Here is a 19,216-nt window from a genome sequence, read left to right on the forward strand (position 1 = left end):
CAGAAGATCTTTTTTTTAGACAGCATCTCAAGTATCCCAGACTGATCTCCAATTCAGACTTATTATGTAGACAAGGATGACCTTGACCTTTTGATTCTCCTAACTGTTGGAATGAGAAGGGTTAAGGGCTCTGTGTATGCTAAGAAACTACTCGGGCAACTGAGGTAATCCCCAACCCTCAGAGACCACTGCTCTGTAAAAGGAACCATTACATGAAAGAGTCTGTTTGGAAAAAGGCTTTCAAGAGTGATTTGGAATCTTATATATATATGCTTATTTTTAATGCCACTTTGTAGAGTTAGAAACCAAAATATCACCATTTTGACATTTAAAGAATATAAGAGTAAACAGAACATCTGAATAGATAGAATAAAGCAGGGATGCTAGGGAGAGTGGAGTGAGCTCCCTGCAGAAGCCTTTGATGGTAAGCCAATACTCTGAAAAACAGAAACTGAGTGTGAATTTCAGAATGCTTTCTCTAAGAAAAATTTCTGGATAGATTAAATAAAATATGCATCTGCAGAAGTTAAGTTCTATATTGGCTACAAGCAAAGAACAGGAAGAGGAGGGGCATGAGGGAAGAGAGGTAAAGAAAGGGAAACAAAATACATTTTGTTAAAAAAAAAAACCTCAAAATGATATTTGACACATTCTATACAGACTTGAAAAATATGAGTTATATTTGTATTATATTATAACATCTAATTATACTCCTTTGACATTTGTTTATATTCTTCCAACCAGTATACAAGTATAGCTTGTATACTTCTGATGAATGAGACATTTAACTCTGCTTTCAGGATACTGTTCAACACAACATAGGTTTGTACACTTTCAGTTCATGATCACAATGATCACAATCCATGACGTCATATAAAGATACTGTCATTGAGTAAGAGAAAGCACATTAATATGAAACTTTCAAATGGTGTCCTTTGGAACCCGTTTTTATAGAAGATGGCTGCAGCTGATGTAATTACTTTTTCCTATCGTGTTCTTTAGTAAGTCTGAGATGTCAAATACACATTTCATTTAACATGTAAAGTCAAGCTCATTTATTGGAGTGTCTTAAATTCTAGATGATTGCAAAGCTACTTGATAGTGTATGGTGACCAGCCAAGATAGAGTATGGGTTCTCTTTCAAGACTTCCCCTCACATGGACCTGATCATTACCAGCTACTGCTGATGGATACAAACCCTCCAGACTCTGATTCATCCACATCTCAGGGCCACACTCACTGTTAGTGAGATCTTGTAAAAACAAATGTTAACTTAGGAAGATTTCTCTCTCCACTCTCACTAGGCAGCAATGATGGCTGGTATCCAGTGAGACTGTGAAGAAGCTAACTTATTTGTTTTTAACAAGTAATCAAGTGGTAGAAATGTGTTCCCCTTCTACTCTCTTTGTGAAACCAAGCTGATATACTTACTTGCATACCTTGAGATAAGAAGGCTAAGAAAGAGCCACCAAGATGTCTCAGTTGGTAAAAATGATGGCTGTGATACATTGGAAGATTACCAACTCCCAACTCCCAAATTTATCCCCTGACTTCCTACTTATGGAATGAGTGCACCCACACACACACACACACACACACACACACACACACCTCCCCTACACACTTACTACAATAACTTTTATTTTTATTAACTCTTTGAGGATTTCAGAGCATATCTGATCACATTCATCTTCAACTTTTCTCCTTAATACTTCTCAGCCCTATTCCCCTCTTAGCTCCCCCACCTTTATGTCCTTTCATTTTTTTAAAAAAAATTTAAACCATTGACTCTAGTTTATGCCAACCACTGGAATGTAGTAATCCTGATAGGATCCACACCCTGAATGAAAACTGACTCTCTCTCTATAAAGATAGATAGGTGGATAGATAGATAGATAGATAGATAGATAGATAGATAGATAGATAGACAGACAGATGATAGATTAAAAGATTCTCATACAACCAGAAACTCTGGCCATTACAGTCTTTCTACCCCATATTCCTTGATGGTCCTTAAGCTTGGGGGATGGGTGATAAAGAGGTCCTAATTTTGGCTGAGCCCTCCACTGACACGTATTCTCTGTACCTTGGCCAGTTGTGAACTTCTGTATTAAGCCTTGTTCATTGCACACATACAAAATAAGCCTTTCTTTGAAGAGGTCAGAGGGTGACACTAATTTATGGTTATGGAGACACAAATTTAAATGGCAGTTAGTTTGTTGCTCTGCCCATTTAGCTGACTAATGATGCTAGATTTATTCCTGTATCCTTGCAGCTTATGAACTCTCCAACTATATGTTCTTAGAGTGACTTACAGTCCCAGACATGTGTCCTTCTGTGGAATAGAAAGTTACAGAAATTGGTTATTATCTCCATAGCATTTGTTACACTATTGCACCCATAGGCATATCTGGCCACACTGGTCATTATTCAGTTCAAGAAATTCCAAGCTAGGTGAGACTCTTAAGTGACTTTTTACTCTAGTAGTCTAGATAGCATCCTCTGGTACTATGAACACTAGCTGGCAGGGATGAAGCTTCTGGTCAGTAACAACTTGATTTTGCAATGTCCTTTGACCAATGTCTGCTGTGTCTTCAGCAATATGGTCATACCACCAAGTCCAAGTAGGTCAGCAATAGCAACACGATGATAGCTCATGCTGTTTTGGAGGTCTCTAAGACATCTCTGACCAATAACCTGAGGGGAGGCAACCCAAATATAGGATTATGGATATGGCACTGGGATTTTATTTGGTAGCCTATGGCTTCCAAGAAGAGCATAATCCCTTTTTTAAGGTGACTCCAAGCACCTTATATACATATATGTATGTATATGTATATATGTATATATATATATATAAATATATTGACTATAATGATAAATATTTAATAAAATTGAATAAATTATACACATATATTAGGTTGTATATGATATATAAATTTATTTTAACATTTATTTTATCTATATTATAAATATAAATGTAAATATTAATACAAATATAAATATAAATATAGTTACGTATTTTATAACACCTTTGGTGTTAGTCATCAATTAAGTTTTTCCTCTGCCCTACATTTCCATCTCTTTCCCCACTTACACCTCCTTCCCCATTACCCTCCTTCATAATAATAAAAGCAAGCAAAAATTTAAAAAAAAAAGAATGCCAAGATAATTGGTAGAATAATGAGGCTGACCTTGGCACAGGCATTCATCAGACCTGAATTAGCCCCAAATCATCAGTCCATTAAGCAGTTATTAAGTACTAAGTGTATAGACATATTGTGCTATCTGTAGCAGAGCGTGCGCGCGCGCGCGCGCGCGTGTGTGTGTGTGTGTGTGTGTGTGTGTGTGTGTGTGTGTGTATACACACACACACACAACTGAATAAGGTTCTTTCTCTTGTTCTCCTGGCACTCAAGTCCATCTAGAAGGTAACACATTCATAGAAGTAGCTATCACAGAGCCCATCCATGGAAGAGGGAGAAGTAGGGACCAGTGAGTCATCTCTCCTAGCTGTGTGTCTCTAGACTCAGCATGCACCAAAGGGGACAGGAATGCTGAAGACCTGAATAAAACCCTAACCACAAACACCCAAGTCAATCTCAGTGAGAAACCCAAGTTCTCGACACCTCAGGTCTCCTCTTTTTCTGATGTGAATAAGAAATTTCTCCTGGTCTGAGTTCTTAATGCAAATATAGAGCAGAAGAAACAGCATGGGACGATCTTCAAGAATTAGCTCTCGTTAATTACAGCTATGACATTTCATCCTTTACTAACTGAATTTTTTAATGGTAAAAATGAGGAAATTACCTCATGCTCTGCATTTTATACCTGATGGGTTGGTTAGGAGACTCATGTGATACTGTATGAAAGTACTTTGAAAATAATTAAATGCCATAAAAGTGTAGAGGGTTATTAATTGTGACTCACATTGATTAAGTACTTATGTGCCGGGTAGTGTGCTGACATTTTATATTCCTCCAGCTCAGTTAACCCTTCTGCAACCCTTGACAGTAGATATGGTTATCAACATTTTAGAGAGAAAGAAACCGAGGCTTACAGCAATTATTTGCTTCAGTATCATTCCTAAGAAAGATTTCAGTCTGGATCAAACCTTTTCTTGAGGCCCGACCTGCTCATTCTCACCAGCTCTGCTATCAAAGGAAATGCCAGTTAGGTGAATGGCCAGTGTCTATAGATTTCCAATGGTTCCTAAAGTATTCATGGTGTATACATGTGGTTTAAACCAAGTGCTTTGCTGATGAAAGAGGAAAAGCAGAATCTGGAAGGAGAAAAAACATTTCCAAGGAGACTCAAATATCCCTTTGCCTCATGTATGCACAGACACGTCCACTTCAGCCCTGGGTATTTAACCAAACTAATTTGAAACTAATATTCACAGCTTGCTATGATGGCACTGATTAATCTGTTAGATTGAGGTAACAAGCTGAGGAATTGTTGGTGCAACTGCTCCCTTCCTGCCCAGAAGTCCAGTGAGCCCTGCCTTGCTTTGTCCTGACTGTCATGGGTTTCCTAAAGTGCCCAAATCAAGAAACCAGGCTATTTGGGGACAAAGTTTGACGCTGGACCAAAGGAAGTGGAGAGATGGCAGATAATGTTGGTGTGTGTGTGTGTGTGTGTGTGTGTGTGTGTGTGTGTTCATGCAATTGCTACTATAATTCCAAAATGTCCTGGTTCAAAGCCTTAGACTCGGAACAAGAGGCACAACAATATTTACAAATAGAACCTTCCCTGCCCCCCATGTCCCTAGAGCACGACCAAGAAGAAGCAAGCAGAGAACAGAAAGACAGTGAACCTTCAGGGAGAGGCTTTATATTTGTTCTTGCAGTGGTCCTGCCCCAGCTCCAAAGGACAGTGGGTGACAACAAGCAAGTCCCACACAAATTCTTCCTCTTTGTGTGCTGGCTGTGGAAGTAGAAGCTGGAGAATCCCATTACACTGCAACAAGAGGAATGATCTACAGACGCAACCTATAGAGTCTGGTCGAGCAGTACAGAGTTATCACCACTCCGGCAACACCTCCCCATTCTTCATCCCTCCTGGATGGAATAACATGCAGAGATGATGGAAAGAGGCCTGGAGGAACCCTGGCTTCTCTCCAGCATGCTGGAATCCTCCCAAACATACCCTGGAGCCCAGTGCACAAACCAAGCCAGTCACTCAACATCCAACATCTTATTTATTCCTCAGAACACTCTTACAAATGAAAGAAATCTTATTGTTCTCATTTACAGAGAAATCTCAGGAGTTGCAGTGCAGATGCACATAATAATGTGGAGTTAGGACTCCACTGGTCCAGTTCCTGAGCTGAGCACCTGTTCCCCTACTCACAATCAGAATTCCATATATTCGGTACGTTCTAAAGCTAGTTAAGGAGGGCTTTGTTTTTGGTTGCCTTGGGATCAGAGCTCCCCTGTGCCTCCTGTGTGCTCTACATGTGAAGAATGGTCAGCATTGCATTCTTTCTGGTTCTTTGCTCCAGTCACCATTTCTGCGCCTTCTGTGTTCATCCATCTCCCAGTGCCTTGCTTAGCTTTCTGAATCTCTTGTTATCTGCCTAAGAAATCACCTCCCACATATATTAGGAACTTTGTCCTTTAATCATCTCCTGAAAATTTTGTATTTTTAAGATAAAGCAAAATAAAAACTGATAACAATGTACCAATCCTTCAAGTGGGAGCACAACACTAGGGCTTGAGGGGGGGGGGTCAGAAAATAATATTTCAGGGATCATAAGGCCTACGTTCTGGCATAGACCAGTGAACATATGGATTCACAAACATTTAAACTAAGCCCAGAGGAACACACATGTGATTCTGGTTCTGTAGAAGACTGGCTCAAATAACCCTACCTGTCTCACAAGGATGAATGCTCCTGAGAGCTGAGAAATATGACACTATCTGCATCTCTGAGGCTTAGGTCAGGTCTAGCTTTGTCTCAGGAAAGGTAACCAACTGGAGCACATGGTCTTCTTGGCAACTTCACATCATGCTCTGTCTGGCAAATACCAGTCAGTCTATGGTGACTCCCAAAGATCCACAAGCCTAGGATTTCTGTTGCAAACAAGCAGCACCTGCTCTATGAGCCTCCCAGGGATGTGGAAGCATCCTGTCTGACCTCCCATTCTGAGTGTAGAAATGCAGACTGCAATAGAAGATCTGCAGAGAGGAGGAGGTGAACTAGAGAACGTTGCCATGGTAACATCTTTTCCCAGCATCGTTTTTCTCCGGACCAAGCCCATCTCTAAAGCAATCCTTTCTGGAGCTATAGCCCTGTGAAGAAAGGGCCGTGAATTTGCAACTCCCTTGTGTGTCACACTCAAGTGATCTCTCTGCCCTCCTCAATTCACAAGCCTCTGCTGTGAGTCTGAGTGTTTATTTACTCTTCTGCTAGGCAGAAGGTTTTTGAGTTCCTTTTCACTAACCAGATGCCCTGATTTCAGTCCCTAAACAGAATGTAATAAGCTATTAAGGCTTCAACTTTTAATCATGCTTTTCTCTTGCTAATTTTCAGAGCCTACCTATGACTGGTAAATACACAGTAGGTACTTAGTAAATATTTATCTAATAAAAAAGCCAAATTTAAAAAAATAAGAAATTAATATATAGGTTTATATGAAAGTAGGCAGTTTTAGTATTATGTATAGATACATAATACTATACTAATAGATACATTCATGATCATGTGGCCAGATGTTAAAAGAAAACAACTGAATCCTCACCCCTTGACTATATATTGGACTATAACTGCAGCTTGTCAGGCTGGAGAGATATTTAGTGGCTAAGAATACTGCTGCTCTTCCAGAGGACCCAGGTTTCAATTCCCAGCACCCACATAGCTGCTCATCCCTGTCTGTAACTCCAGTTCCGTAAAAGCTGACACCCTAGCATAGACATGCAGCCAAAACACCAGTAAACATAAATTGTATATATTTTTAAAAATGCATCTTGCTTCTTACTAAAGTCAGTGCAAAGGGATGGGTTATCCTACCTTGGAGGTCAAATTTCTCAGCCTCAAACTTTTTAACACAGATCTTATTTATTATATAGTGGTGGTTAATATAGATTCTCAGATTGACAGCATCTAGACTCAACTAAGTAAACACTCTGGGCAGGTCTGTGGGGATATATACTGGATGGATTGACAGAGGAGGGAATGAATACTGTCTGTACCCTGAGACTTGGCAGCACCTTCTTATGGCGACAAATAGAAAGAAGCCCCGGGTGTGGGTAGGTAAGGGTGGGCTCTAACAGGCTGTTCCTGCTTGCCCATCTTTTGTTTTGTTTTGGAAACAAAGCCTCACTGTGTAGTTCTGGCTGCCATAGGACTCATCATGTAAACCAAGCTGACCTGGAACTCACAGAAATCCACCTGCCTCTGCCTTTTGTTGCTCTTTGCCCATGTGATTTGGTTGTTGATACTGCTGCTTCAATTAGCAATTGCGATTAATGTTACCAGGATCTCACAAACTATTCTATTTTATTTTCAAAAACGATTTTGCTATTTTGTTTTAAATTATGTGTATATGTATGTCTGAGTATGAATTTGTGCATAGAAGCCAGAATAAGCCTTTGGATCCTATGGAGGAGTTACAGCTGATTGTGAACTGCCTCACACAGTGCTCTCAGCCCTGATCCATCTACCCAACTCCCTTTCTTTTGAGGAGGGTGGTTCTTGAAAGCAAATGTGGCCACTTGTTTAAGTTGCAGCATCCTGAAATGGTGAGATTTGGATAAGGATTATACACAAGTTTTCTTAAGTACACAGACAGCTTTTCTCTCCATTTTAAACTTTTGAAATTAAAAAAGAAAATAGATGAAAAACTGGCAGATTTCTGTATTCAAAAACACTGCTATTATCTTGGGAAAATGTGTCAAATAACGTCTATGTATGTTACAAATGGATCTAGTTTTTGAAAAGCTGGCAGAAGACTTCAAACCCATTGTTATACAAGTGAATCTGGGATACAGAAATGCATGGCGAGGAGCAGGTACAGCAGATGCTAATTTGCATATGGTATATTTAGGAGGGCCTGGTTCACAACCAGCTAAAGTGGATAGTCTGACACTCTACTAAAACCTCTCAATAAACCACCCCTCAGCTTGGCTCTTTCTGTGGACTTCGAAAGGCCAATGGTATCTTGAAATATCTAAATGTTGAGCCGTCAGGTGAAGTCTGCGTGTTCCTCCTTCTCACACCAGTGATTTTCATTCACATGGATGACCTTAATTGTCGGAATCTTCACCACTGTGCTAGGTTTATGTCACCTGTTCCTGCAATCAGGGAACTATTTCACGACATTATCAGAACAGGGAAAGCTACTATCATCAGCAGCCCATATTCCATGGGATAAGCTGAGGACTTCCTCTTCTCGGTCTGTCAATGGCATCAGAAGATTCTCACTAGGAGAAAGGGACAGGAACAATAGGATGATGAACAAGGAAACAACAGAGAGGAAATCTCCTAGATCCCAAGAGTTAGCTATGGAAGGCCTGTGTAGCAGTGACCGGCATATCATACAGACAGAAGCTTACTGAGAGCACAGTGCCATTTAATCCTGAATCCAGATATGTTTCTGCAGATGGGTGTGTCTCCATGTTGTCAAACAACCAGTTGGAAAAGAAAAACATTAAGCAAAACATGCTTCTTCTGCTTATGTCTCTCTTTCGATCTTTTATTTGTCTCCATTCTACACTTTTTGCCATATTCCATAGGCTAGCTCTCAAATAAAATAATGTGTGTGTGTGTGTGTGTGTGTGTGTGTGTGTACACGTACACATGAGTGTGTATGTGATGATTGTTCAAGATTGTATGTGGTGCTGGGAATGGAATGTAGAATGAAGAGTCCACTTTTATATATTCAGTCCCTAAGCAGTTCCTTCCCATATAGATAAGAATAAACAATTGAAGGGTTAGCAAGCATGACTAGAGCAGAAGCTTGCTATCTGCTCCGTGGGCTTATCTTTAGAAAATGTTCCTTTGGAAATCAGTGACCATATTACAAAGAACCACACATTAGAAGCTGGAAAGATGAGAGGACAGGTAGAGAATGACCTTTAGGACCCATCTTGGATACCTAGTCCTAGATGAATTCCTAGTAGACTATAGCCAGTTCTTGATCTCAGAAGTGTATGCTCAGAAAAGCCAGGAGTTCCCCTCCAAACAAACAAACAAACAAACAAACAAACCCACAACTACTACAAAATTACTAATCGTTGATGTTTTAATCCACTGTGCTTGGGGATATATTTCACTTAGGAGTAAACTAGTGTTTAATGTAGCAACTGGTACCTATAAATTGAATGTTGCTAGAACAAAAATCCATACTACATATTATTAGATTAGGACACAACAGATATTTAAAGATAGTTTTCTATTCAAGGTTCTTTGTATATGTGGTGCTGGCAATGGAATCTAGGGTCCTGTGCACACTTGAAGGGAGCTGTACTACTGAGGTACATCTCCAAGTTCTTAAGTGCAGGTGGAAATGTCATAGTGTTCAAAGGCCACCTGGGAAGGCACAAAGATTTATTTTCAATTTCATTTTTATTTTTTTACTTTTATTTATTTTTTATTTTTAATTTTTTTTTGGTTTTTTGAGACAGGGTTTCTTTGTGTAGCTCTGGCTGACCTGGAACTCACTCTGTAGACCAGGCTGGCCTCGAACTCAGAAATCCCCCTGCCTCTGCCTCCCAAGTGCTGGGATTAAAGGTATGTGCCACCACTGCCTGGCTAGGTTTATTAGCCAAATTGGGGCTTTCAGGGATAGAACAAGTTCTCAAGGGCTAACTAGGTCAATGTCATTGAGGATTGGCTGGTATCAATAGATTCCAGGAATAGAAACTGCTTCAAAGTATTTAATATCGGTCCCAGTGTGCTGAGAGGGGTGGAACACAGGTAAGAACTGTTGGATAAAGGAAGTGGTTGGATATTGGCCATAGATTGGTGAATATAAGGGATGCTGTGTCCACTACCACATCCTCGTTCTTAGGCAGAGCTAATCTCCAAAGTGACAGAGTTTGGACATTGAGAAAATAATTTAAATTTGTCTAATTAGATTTAAATGAGGTGATAATGATTGGCCATCAAGATGGGACTGACACACATGTAGGACAAGAACATATCTTGCTCCATGTCTGTGCTGCAGATAGCCATACACAAATCAGGAATATGTCTCTCAGTAGCTACTAGTCCAAATGACACCTGATTTTGAGTTACTCAGCTTCCAGAAATAGGAAAGATGTTTGTTATTCAAGGCCCTCAACCTATATTATTTTTTAATAGTTGACTGAGACTGGAGTTTTTTTATATGTGAAATGGGCTCCACATGGAATTTCTGGTTGGATTTGGTCAGATCCTCTTAGGTCAGAAAAACTCCAAAATGCTGCAGCATCATTAACAAACAGATTGTGAAATGCATGACTATTGGGAGATTAGGAACTCAAAGGTAGAAGCCTGAAGAATGTAGAGACTACTGAACTTCTAGAACAATAAAAGACTTCTATTGAAAGCTGGAAAAGGAACCAGGCCACAGACTATAGCAAAATGAAGTAATTGTCACTGTTGGTAATCTAGAAAGTACATATTAAAACCACAAGGTTGAAAACATCTCTAAAGAGACTCCTCAGTGTCAGCCTGTGTCAGGGTTTCTATTGCTATGATAAAATGCCACTACTCAAACTACCATGGGGGGAAATGGAATCATTTGACTTATGCTTCTACAGCACAGCCCACTAAAAAGAACTCTGGGCAGGAACTCAAGGCAGGAACTTGAGTGGGAAAACTGAAGCAGAAGCTATGGAGGAAGGTGGTTTCTTGGCTTGCTTCTCCTAGTTGACTAAACTTGCCTTCTTATGCAGCCCAGAGCCAGATGCTCAGGGGTGGTATCACCCACAGTATGCTGGGATTTCTCACAGGGATCATTAATCAAGCAGCCCTTTTTATAATAGCCAGAAGCTGGAAAGAACCCAGGTGTCCCTCAGTGGAGGAATGGATACAAAAAATGTGGTATGTATACACAATGTCATTAGAAACAATGAATTCATGAAATTCTTAGACAAATGGATGGAGCTGGAGAACATCATGCTAAGTGAGGTAACCCAGTCTCAAAAGATCAATCATGGTATGCACTCACTAATAAGTGGATATTAGCCTAGAAAATTGGAATACCCAAAACATAATCCACATATTAAATGATGTCCAAGATGAATGGAGGAGTGGCCCCTGGTTATGGAAAGACTCAGTGTAGCAGTATAGGGCAATATCAGAACAGGGAAGTGAGAAGAGGTGGATGGGGGAACAGGGGGAAATCATTTGAAATGTAAATAAAAATACATTGAATAAAAAAAAAAAAAAAGAAAGAAAATCCCTCCACTTGACCACAGGGGAATCTATTAAGTAGTGTTTTCTCAATTAAAATTCCCACTTCCAAGATATGTCTAGGTTTGTGTCAAGTTGACAAAGACCACCCATCACAACTGGTGTCCCCTGATACGATTTTGAAGAGCTATGGTGAGAAGCTGAAGAGACGCTGTTCAGTTTTCAAGCTCAATTTGGCGGAAATCTTCCCCGCTTAAGATGTTCTGGTTTATACAGAATGATAATTTCTCATTTCCAGTGTCTCCAGCTGGTAAAACATTTTAAAGAAAGACACGATCTTATTTATACTATACAGGGAAAGTGAAGTTACTTCTGAGTCATCCTCATAGGTTCTCAGAAACGCTACATCAATGTTGTTTAAAGTTGGAGGGTTGCAAACTACAGGCATGTTTGGCCTGACAGTTGTTTTTGAGTAAAGTTTTATTGAAACACTGCCATACATATTTGTTTACATTACATCTATGGCTGATTTTGCAGTACAATCACAGAGGACATATGAATCATAGTCATATGTTTCTTGTGCAGTGTTCACAGGAAACAGTTGGTGGCCCTGTGCTAAAGTCAGGTAACACTAGCTATAGCTTGTTATGCAGAAGATGAGTGAGGCCAATATTTAGAGAGAAGTTTAGCATTTTACTAGGACTGAGTGAGTGTGACAATAAGAGAGAAATATGGGAAGAGCAAAGTAGGGATAGAAAATCAGGAAAATGGCTAGTGGGGGAGGGATGAGATATTAGGAAGCAATTTGATAGAAAGAATAGAATGAGAAGGAGAAAAGCAATTACTTGGTCTTCTGTGGAGTGTTTATGTGTCATAGTGTTTGAACTGTGCAATTTCTGGTTAGTAGTTATAACCTCCTTTGCTTGTCTTGCACATGAGCAATATTAATTTGCTACACTTGATGAAAGCATCCAGGTCACTTCATAGAACATTCATTATTTCCATATCCAACACTCAGAACTCTGCCACTGCTGTAGCCTTTAAATGTGGGTGTGTTTCGCAAAAATGTTAATGATCCTAAACTATCTTTAGGTAGTGATAGTCATATGACATTTCTGGCCAGAGATGTAAGCAGAAATCACTGGTGGGAATTTTCCAGGAAGTCTTTTAAAAAGAGGACAGGCAGGTGGCTCTTTCCTTTCTTTTGTCATTTCTCTTGTTCTGTTTGGAACACGAATGTAATTTGCATAATTACTATGGTCATCATGTAACAGCAAAGATGGACAAAATGTGCCGGGGAATGGGGCAGAAAGTCAAGGTAAATATAGGTCCATTTTGAGAGCTTTGGATGGTCATGCCAACCTTGGGAGATCAAACTGTAAATATCCTTATCAGCAAAACAAATCCTTTCTGTATTTATACCATAATTTTGTGATCATAGTACATCTAAAGGAATCATAGTTATTATTACATGCCTAGTCTTTGTCTTCTCTATGTATTCTCAGAAGTAAAGGAGGCAGGAACTTAAAACAGCTAGTCATATTGCATCTTAAGTTCAGGGAGAGAATTATTGCTTGCATGCCTACTCAGGCTAGATCAACACACTTTCTATAGAACCAACCTGCATTCATAAGCAATAAGAAACAAATGAATTTTTCTGATATTTTGACTTTCAGGGAGTGAGATATATAAATTAAACTTAATCACTGGAAAATTATAGCAGATTGCTTAAGCTAAAGCATCCTAAACTACACATTCCTTGTAATCTACAACCTGGGATAGCTTGAACATTTTTCATATTGGAGTATAGAAAGAAGTATGGTACAACAAAATCAAGAATCCTACACCTATTAGCTTCAGAGTGTCTGGCTTTATGTGGAGGTCCTTGATCCATTTGGAGATGAGCTTAGTAAAAAGAGACAAGGATGGATCAATTCGCATTCTCCTGCATGCTGACCTCCATAAAATTACAAAGTTTCTGTAAAGCAAAGGACACCATCAAAAGGACAAATCGGCAACCAACAAATTGGGAAAAGATCTTCACCAACCCTACATCAGATAAAGGGCTAATATCCAATATATACAAAGAACTCAAGAAGTTAGACCCCAGAAAACCAAATAACCCTATTAAAAATGGGGTACAAAGTTAAACAAAGAATTCTCACCTGAAGAACTTCGGATGGCGGAAAAACATCTTAAAAAAATGCTCAACTTCATTAGTCATCAGGGAAATGCAAATCAAAACAACCCTGAGATTTCACCTTACAACAGTCAGAATGGCTAAGATTAAAAACTCAGTAGACAGCAGGTGTTGGCCAGGATGTGGAGAAAGAGGAACACTCGTCCACTGCTGGTGGGGTTGCAAATTGGTACAACCACTCTAGAAATCAGTCTGGCTGTTCCTCAGAAAACTGGGCACCTCACTTCCAGAAGATCCTGCTATACCACTCCTGGGCATATACCCAGAGGATCCCTCAGCATGTAATAAGGATATATGCTCCACTATGTTCATAGCAGCCCTATTTATAATAGCCAGAAGCTGGAAAGAACCCAGGTATCCCTCAACAGAAGAATGGAAGCAAAAAATGTGGTATATATACACAATGGAGTACTATTCAGCCATTAGAAACAATGAATTCATGAAATTCTTAGGCAAATGGATGGAACTGGAGAACATCATACTAAGTGAGGTAACCCAGTCTCAAAAGATCAATCATGATATGCCCTCACTAATAAGTGGATATTAGCCTGGAAAACTGGAATACCCAAAACATAATCCACACATCAAATGAGGTACAAGAAGAACGGAGGAGTGGCCCCTGGTTCTGGAAAGACTCTGTAGCAGTATAAGGCAAAACCAGAACAGGGAAGTGGGAAGGGGTGGGTGGGAGAATAGGGGGAGGGAAGGGGGCTTATGTGACTTTCAGGGAGGGGGGGAACCAGAAAAGGGGAAATCATTTGAAATGTAAATAAAAAATATATCAAATGAAATGAAAAAAAAGAATCCTACACCTATTTTGCATTTATGAAAAACTATAAATTGACCTAATGTTATTAGTACTTACAAACTAATCCTCTAAACTTTCCTTCTAGACCAGTGCTTCTCAACCTTCCTAATGTTGTGACCCTTTAATATGGTTCCTCATGCTGTGGTGACTTCCAACCACAAAATTATTTTCACTGCTACTTCATAACTGTAATTTGGCTACTGCTATGAATTATAATGTAAATTTCTGATATGCAGGCTACCTGATATGTGACCCCAACTGCATTTCAACCCACAGGTTGGGAACCACTGCTCTAGGGTGTTTTCACTGAAGCCAGCCAACCTCTTATTCTCTGTGGACAGTTCAAGTCAATGCCAATATCCACTATCTGCAGCTAGCCTCAAAATTACATGCTAAGGGCTCAGCTCCAAGAACCTCTTTTCAGATTCCAGTCACAAGTCGCCAGGACCACTTGTTAAACCGACTCAGTATCACTTGGAAGTTCCTACAGCTTTCTCATACAGCTTGACAATTTGCTAGGATGGGTTAGAGAACTCAAGAAAAAGACTTTTCTTGTGTTTGTTACATTATTATAAAAGATAAGAAATAGCCAGATAAAGATATGGGGAAATGGAAAATTGGAGCATCCATGCCCTCTTTGAACTTCCTTGATAAAGCGAGGGGAAGTGTTTAGCAACCTACGTGCTCTCCAAGTCTCTTTGTTCGGGAGCAGTTGGAGCTGCCCTCTGCTCACCCTTTCATAGTTCAGGAGGCCAGGTAGAGCGTTCCCAGTGTTCACTTATGGCTACATGTTACTGATGAAGAGCCCTCATTAGACAGCCTAGGAGCTCCAGCCTATGCTCTGCTCTCTCACTTACTGTGCATGCTAAAAAGAAGCCACACCACGGCATGGGTGGGGGTTAATACAGAGACTCAGAAATGGCTAACACGCAGAGAATAGGAGTATCTAGGAAAGACTGTAAGGCCAGAGGACAGGGGGACTGGGACAAATAGTGTTCTTATGATACATCATTTTCCAATTTTCCATCATTTTCTCCTTCTAGAGACTATAAACATAATAACAAAATTTTCCAAAAACAAAATTTTCCATCATTTTCTCCTTCTAGAGACCATAAACATAATAATAGACATGCAAAGTCCATATTTTCCCAGCAATAAATAACAAGGGTATTAACTTCATAACATTATGAGCTCAAAAACCTGGAAAAGGAAGCTGCGGTGAGCAATTTGAAAGCATGGGCATAGGCATTGAGTGTAGGTGTTGGAAGTCATGTCTTACACGCTACGTGACATTTCCATGACATTCTCCATAAAATTCAAGCTTTTCTGAGGCAGATGCAAAGATTTCCTATAAAGGAAACTACAAAGACATTTTAACCTGGGTGGACCCTCCCCCTTGGAAAAGTGGATTTCTTCAGAAAGAAATTCATTAAAATTAGATAATCTCTGTATAGAGTTCTCATCAACCTTCGTATTTTTGGAACCTCTGAGTACTTCACATCATGAGAGAATGTGTAGGTTTCTGCCTCTTCTGTCTGACAAGGACATTAAGAGTCTTTGATTATGAGTATTGATAGATTATGGAGATGAGACTTCCAGTCCAAAATCAGAGGAAATTTATCCCTAAGTGAGGTTGCTTTTGTTTCTCTAAGAAAGGGAACAAAATACTCACAGGAGTAATAAGGGAGACAATGTGTGGATCAGAGACTGCCTACCCAGAGGCCACCCAGAGACTGCCTACCTGGGGATTCATACTATAAACAGTCACCAAACCCCAACACTTTTATGGATGGCAAGAAATGCATACCAAAATGAGCATGCTATGGTTGTCTCTGGAGGGGCCCTGCCAGAGCAAAATACAGAGGCAGATGTTAGCAACCAACTATTGGACTGGGCATGGGGTCCCCAACAGAGGAGCTGTAGGATGGTCCAGGGTTTACAGACCCATGGGAAGAACAATGATTTTGGCCACCAAGACACCCCAAGACTCCCAGGGACTGAACCATCAACCACAGGGCACACATGGTTCGAGCCAAAAATGTGCCAGAGGAAGGCCTTGTTGGGCATCAGTGGGAGGAATGGTCCTTGGTCAGGTAAAGGCTCAACAGAGGCCCCAACAAAGGGAAACTGAGGTGGAGGGAGGTGGTAGTGTGTTGGGTGGAGGGGCATATAAGTGGAGGCAGGGGGTATGGAGGGGGGTTGGGGTTCTTAGGGGAGGGGGGAATATCAGGAAAGGTTTTACCATTGGCAATGTAAATGAAGATGATATTCAATAAAAAAAAAAAAGAAAAAGAAAAGAAAATTTACCCCTAAAGCAACAGTCTGAGCCAACTAAGCTAGGCGTTCTATCATCTAGAAAAAGCAACCCGGAATTTGGTCAGGCCTTTGGAAATGAAAGGTTTTCAGAGAATGGCATTGCTAAAGCTACTCCCATAGGGCAGTCCTGATCAGGGCTTGGTTCTTCCTAAAAGACTTCTGTGTACTGAGTTACCCACAACTTGGGGTGTTTTGCCTGGAACTTTAACTCTCTTCAAGCACCTACATAGCAGCTGTTTGGATTGACCTCTAACATGAGCTAACCCTTGTAATCAGTCCCCTGCTCCATTTGGTGACCCATGACTTCACATGACCTTATCTCCCATCAAGTTATGTAGCCTATCATAGGGCAAATGCATACTATATCTATAGCCCAGTTATTGCAGGGAGGGTCCTAGTAATCCTCTACAAAATACTGTCACCCTTCCAAGGGGGGAAAAAAAACCAACAAAGAAACAAAAAAGAAATGCACTCAGGGACACTGTTGTCCACACACAGAAGTGAGGCAGCACTAAAGCATTAGTGGCTTTTTAAAAAAGTTTAATTATGTAAAAAACACATGATTTTGACCCTTTTCATTTCTAAGAAAGATGTGTTTTTAATACAAAACATTCTTTTCAATCTAAAATTCTGGTTTTTTTTTTAGCAACAGACATTTTAAAACTTATTTCCCAGTGCTTGCATGTAACAAAACACTTAGTCTGTTCTGATTATTTCATTAAAGAAATCAGCCAAGAAAAACATTTTCTCTCCCAAATGCAGACACAAAAATGGACTATCTATTTATGAAATCACTAACTTCTAGCTACAAAGAGATGTGCAGACCTAGCCCAGAAAGCACTACAAAGCATTGACCAGACACTGGAATAGAAGTAACTATTCTAAAAAGGCAAAGTTATTCAGATTTTTTTAAGAGAAAAAAAATAGACAGATCCATCTGTAAGATATGAGCGTGTCATGTCCAGAATAAATGGTCTTAATATTTGCATATGGATTATAGTCAATCCAAAAGAGAGAGGCAGATGCATGTCTATGATAAGCATATACTTACATGAATGTGAGATGCACCATCTGCATTTATTATACCTACGCTTATATGTAAAATAACTTACACTAGCATTTGCTTTTGAGGAAAAGTAAGGCAAACCACAAAGCTCGCATAAAGGTGACAGAGAAAACTAAAACTCAGAAGAAAATAGGTTTTCTAGCTTTGCACCAAACTTGTGTAGGTCTCTAAAATGAAGAATGGGTCCAAAATGAAGACTAATGGCTTTGCCGATCTGTTGTTAATAATGTAAATTAAGGAAGTTGAAGTAGTTGGAAGCTAGCAGAGATGCATAAGCCTGGAAACAGGAAAACTGAGTGTTTAAAGGCAATCCAAAAGGGGCAGAGGTAGGGGAGGGGCAGGAATCATGAAATGCATGGAAAGTAGAACCAGTGTGTGCCTGTTGTGTTGTTGCTTCACTGGGCTGATCAAAACACTGTCAATTTGTTTTGGTTTGTTTCCTGCCATCCTAATGGATGGATACCGAGCTGTTGATTGTATCATTGTTCAGTTGGCTGGATTTGGTCATTAAGATGGATGAAACGTTTGGACCAAGTGTCTCATGGTCCAATGATCTTGGTCACCTAAATAACATTAATATTGATTATGAAGAGATCTGCACACCATGCACTCTCTTCTTCTTCACTACATGTTATTCTACTGACTATTTTTATGCTATGCCCGTTTTCAAAACAATCTCAGAGAAATAAATTGCAGCTAAAGAACTTCTAAAATTAACACAATCTGACAACAAAACTATATTAATACACACAAATCTGTAAACATATTATAAGTAATAAATTCATGAACACAACCTACCACCGAGATGCTATTTTTTAAAGGCTACAAGATAAACTTTTCCTATGGGATTATCAATTTGAGGTGTACAGTCCTAACTTTCTTCCATAATCCACCCTCCCAAGTATAATTTTGGGTCAAATTTTAAATGTAAATCGGATTCTAGCAACTGTAGAGTATTGTACCTATATCTATACTACATTCATAGTGCTACAAAGCACCAGCCTTAGCTCTATCTCCTGCCCAGAAGAATGTCCAATGGACAACAAATCTGAAATCCTGGACCTGAGACCTCAAAGTTTAGCTGTAACTGAGGAACTTTCTTCATATTTTGTGGCTAAACTTTGCCATCCTTCAGAACCAAACACTGAAATGCCAGGGTGAGCCCTGGATTCCTGTGGAGCCCATGTCACAGTTCTGCCCTGATGCTGGCTGGCCCTGTCTGTGTTTGCATTTGCCCAACTTCTTCTGTCGCAATTGGAGCCAATCATCCAGAGACACGCCTTTCTCTATGCCCGGAGTGCCAGCTCCTACTGCAATGCATTTGGCTAGCCCCTGGGCCCCACCTGGCACCTGTCACTCCACCCCAGGAACCAGAACCTTACCCAAACTCGGCCTTCTGTCGTGGATTCTGCAGCATATGGGCACATCCCCTAGATTCATGACTGCCACCTGCCTGGCTCCCAAGGGTTCATCCACTGCTGTGCCC

General features: G+C 40.0%; 1 protein-coding gene across 1 annotated transcript in view; it reads left to right on the forward strand.

Annotated features, from left to right (window-relative positions):
* The window catches only part of Gap43 (growth associated protein 43), a 155,600-nt gene that overhangs the window by 22,713 nt on the left and 113,671 nt on the right, over positions 1 to 19,216 (forward strand). The window lies entirely within an intron of this gene.

Source organism: Apodemus sylvaticus, chromosome 15 (genome assembly GCF_947179515.1).
Source record: "Apodemus sylvaticus chromosome 15, mApoSyl1.1, whole genome shotgun sequence".
Taxonomy (NCBI): Eukaryota; Metazoa; Chordata; class Mammalia; order Rodentia; family Muridae; genus Apodemus; species Apodemus sylvaticus.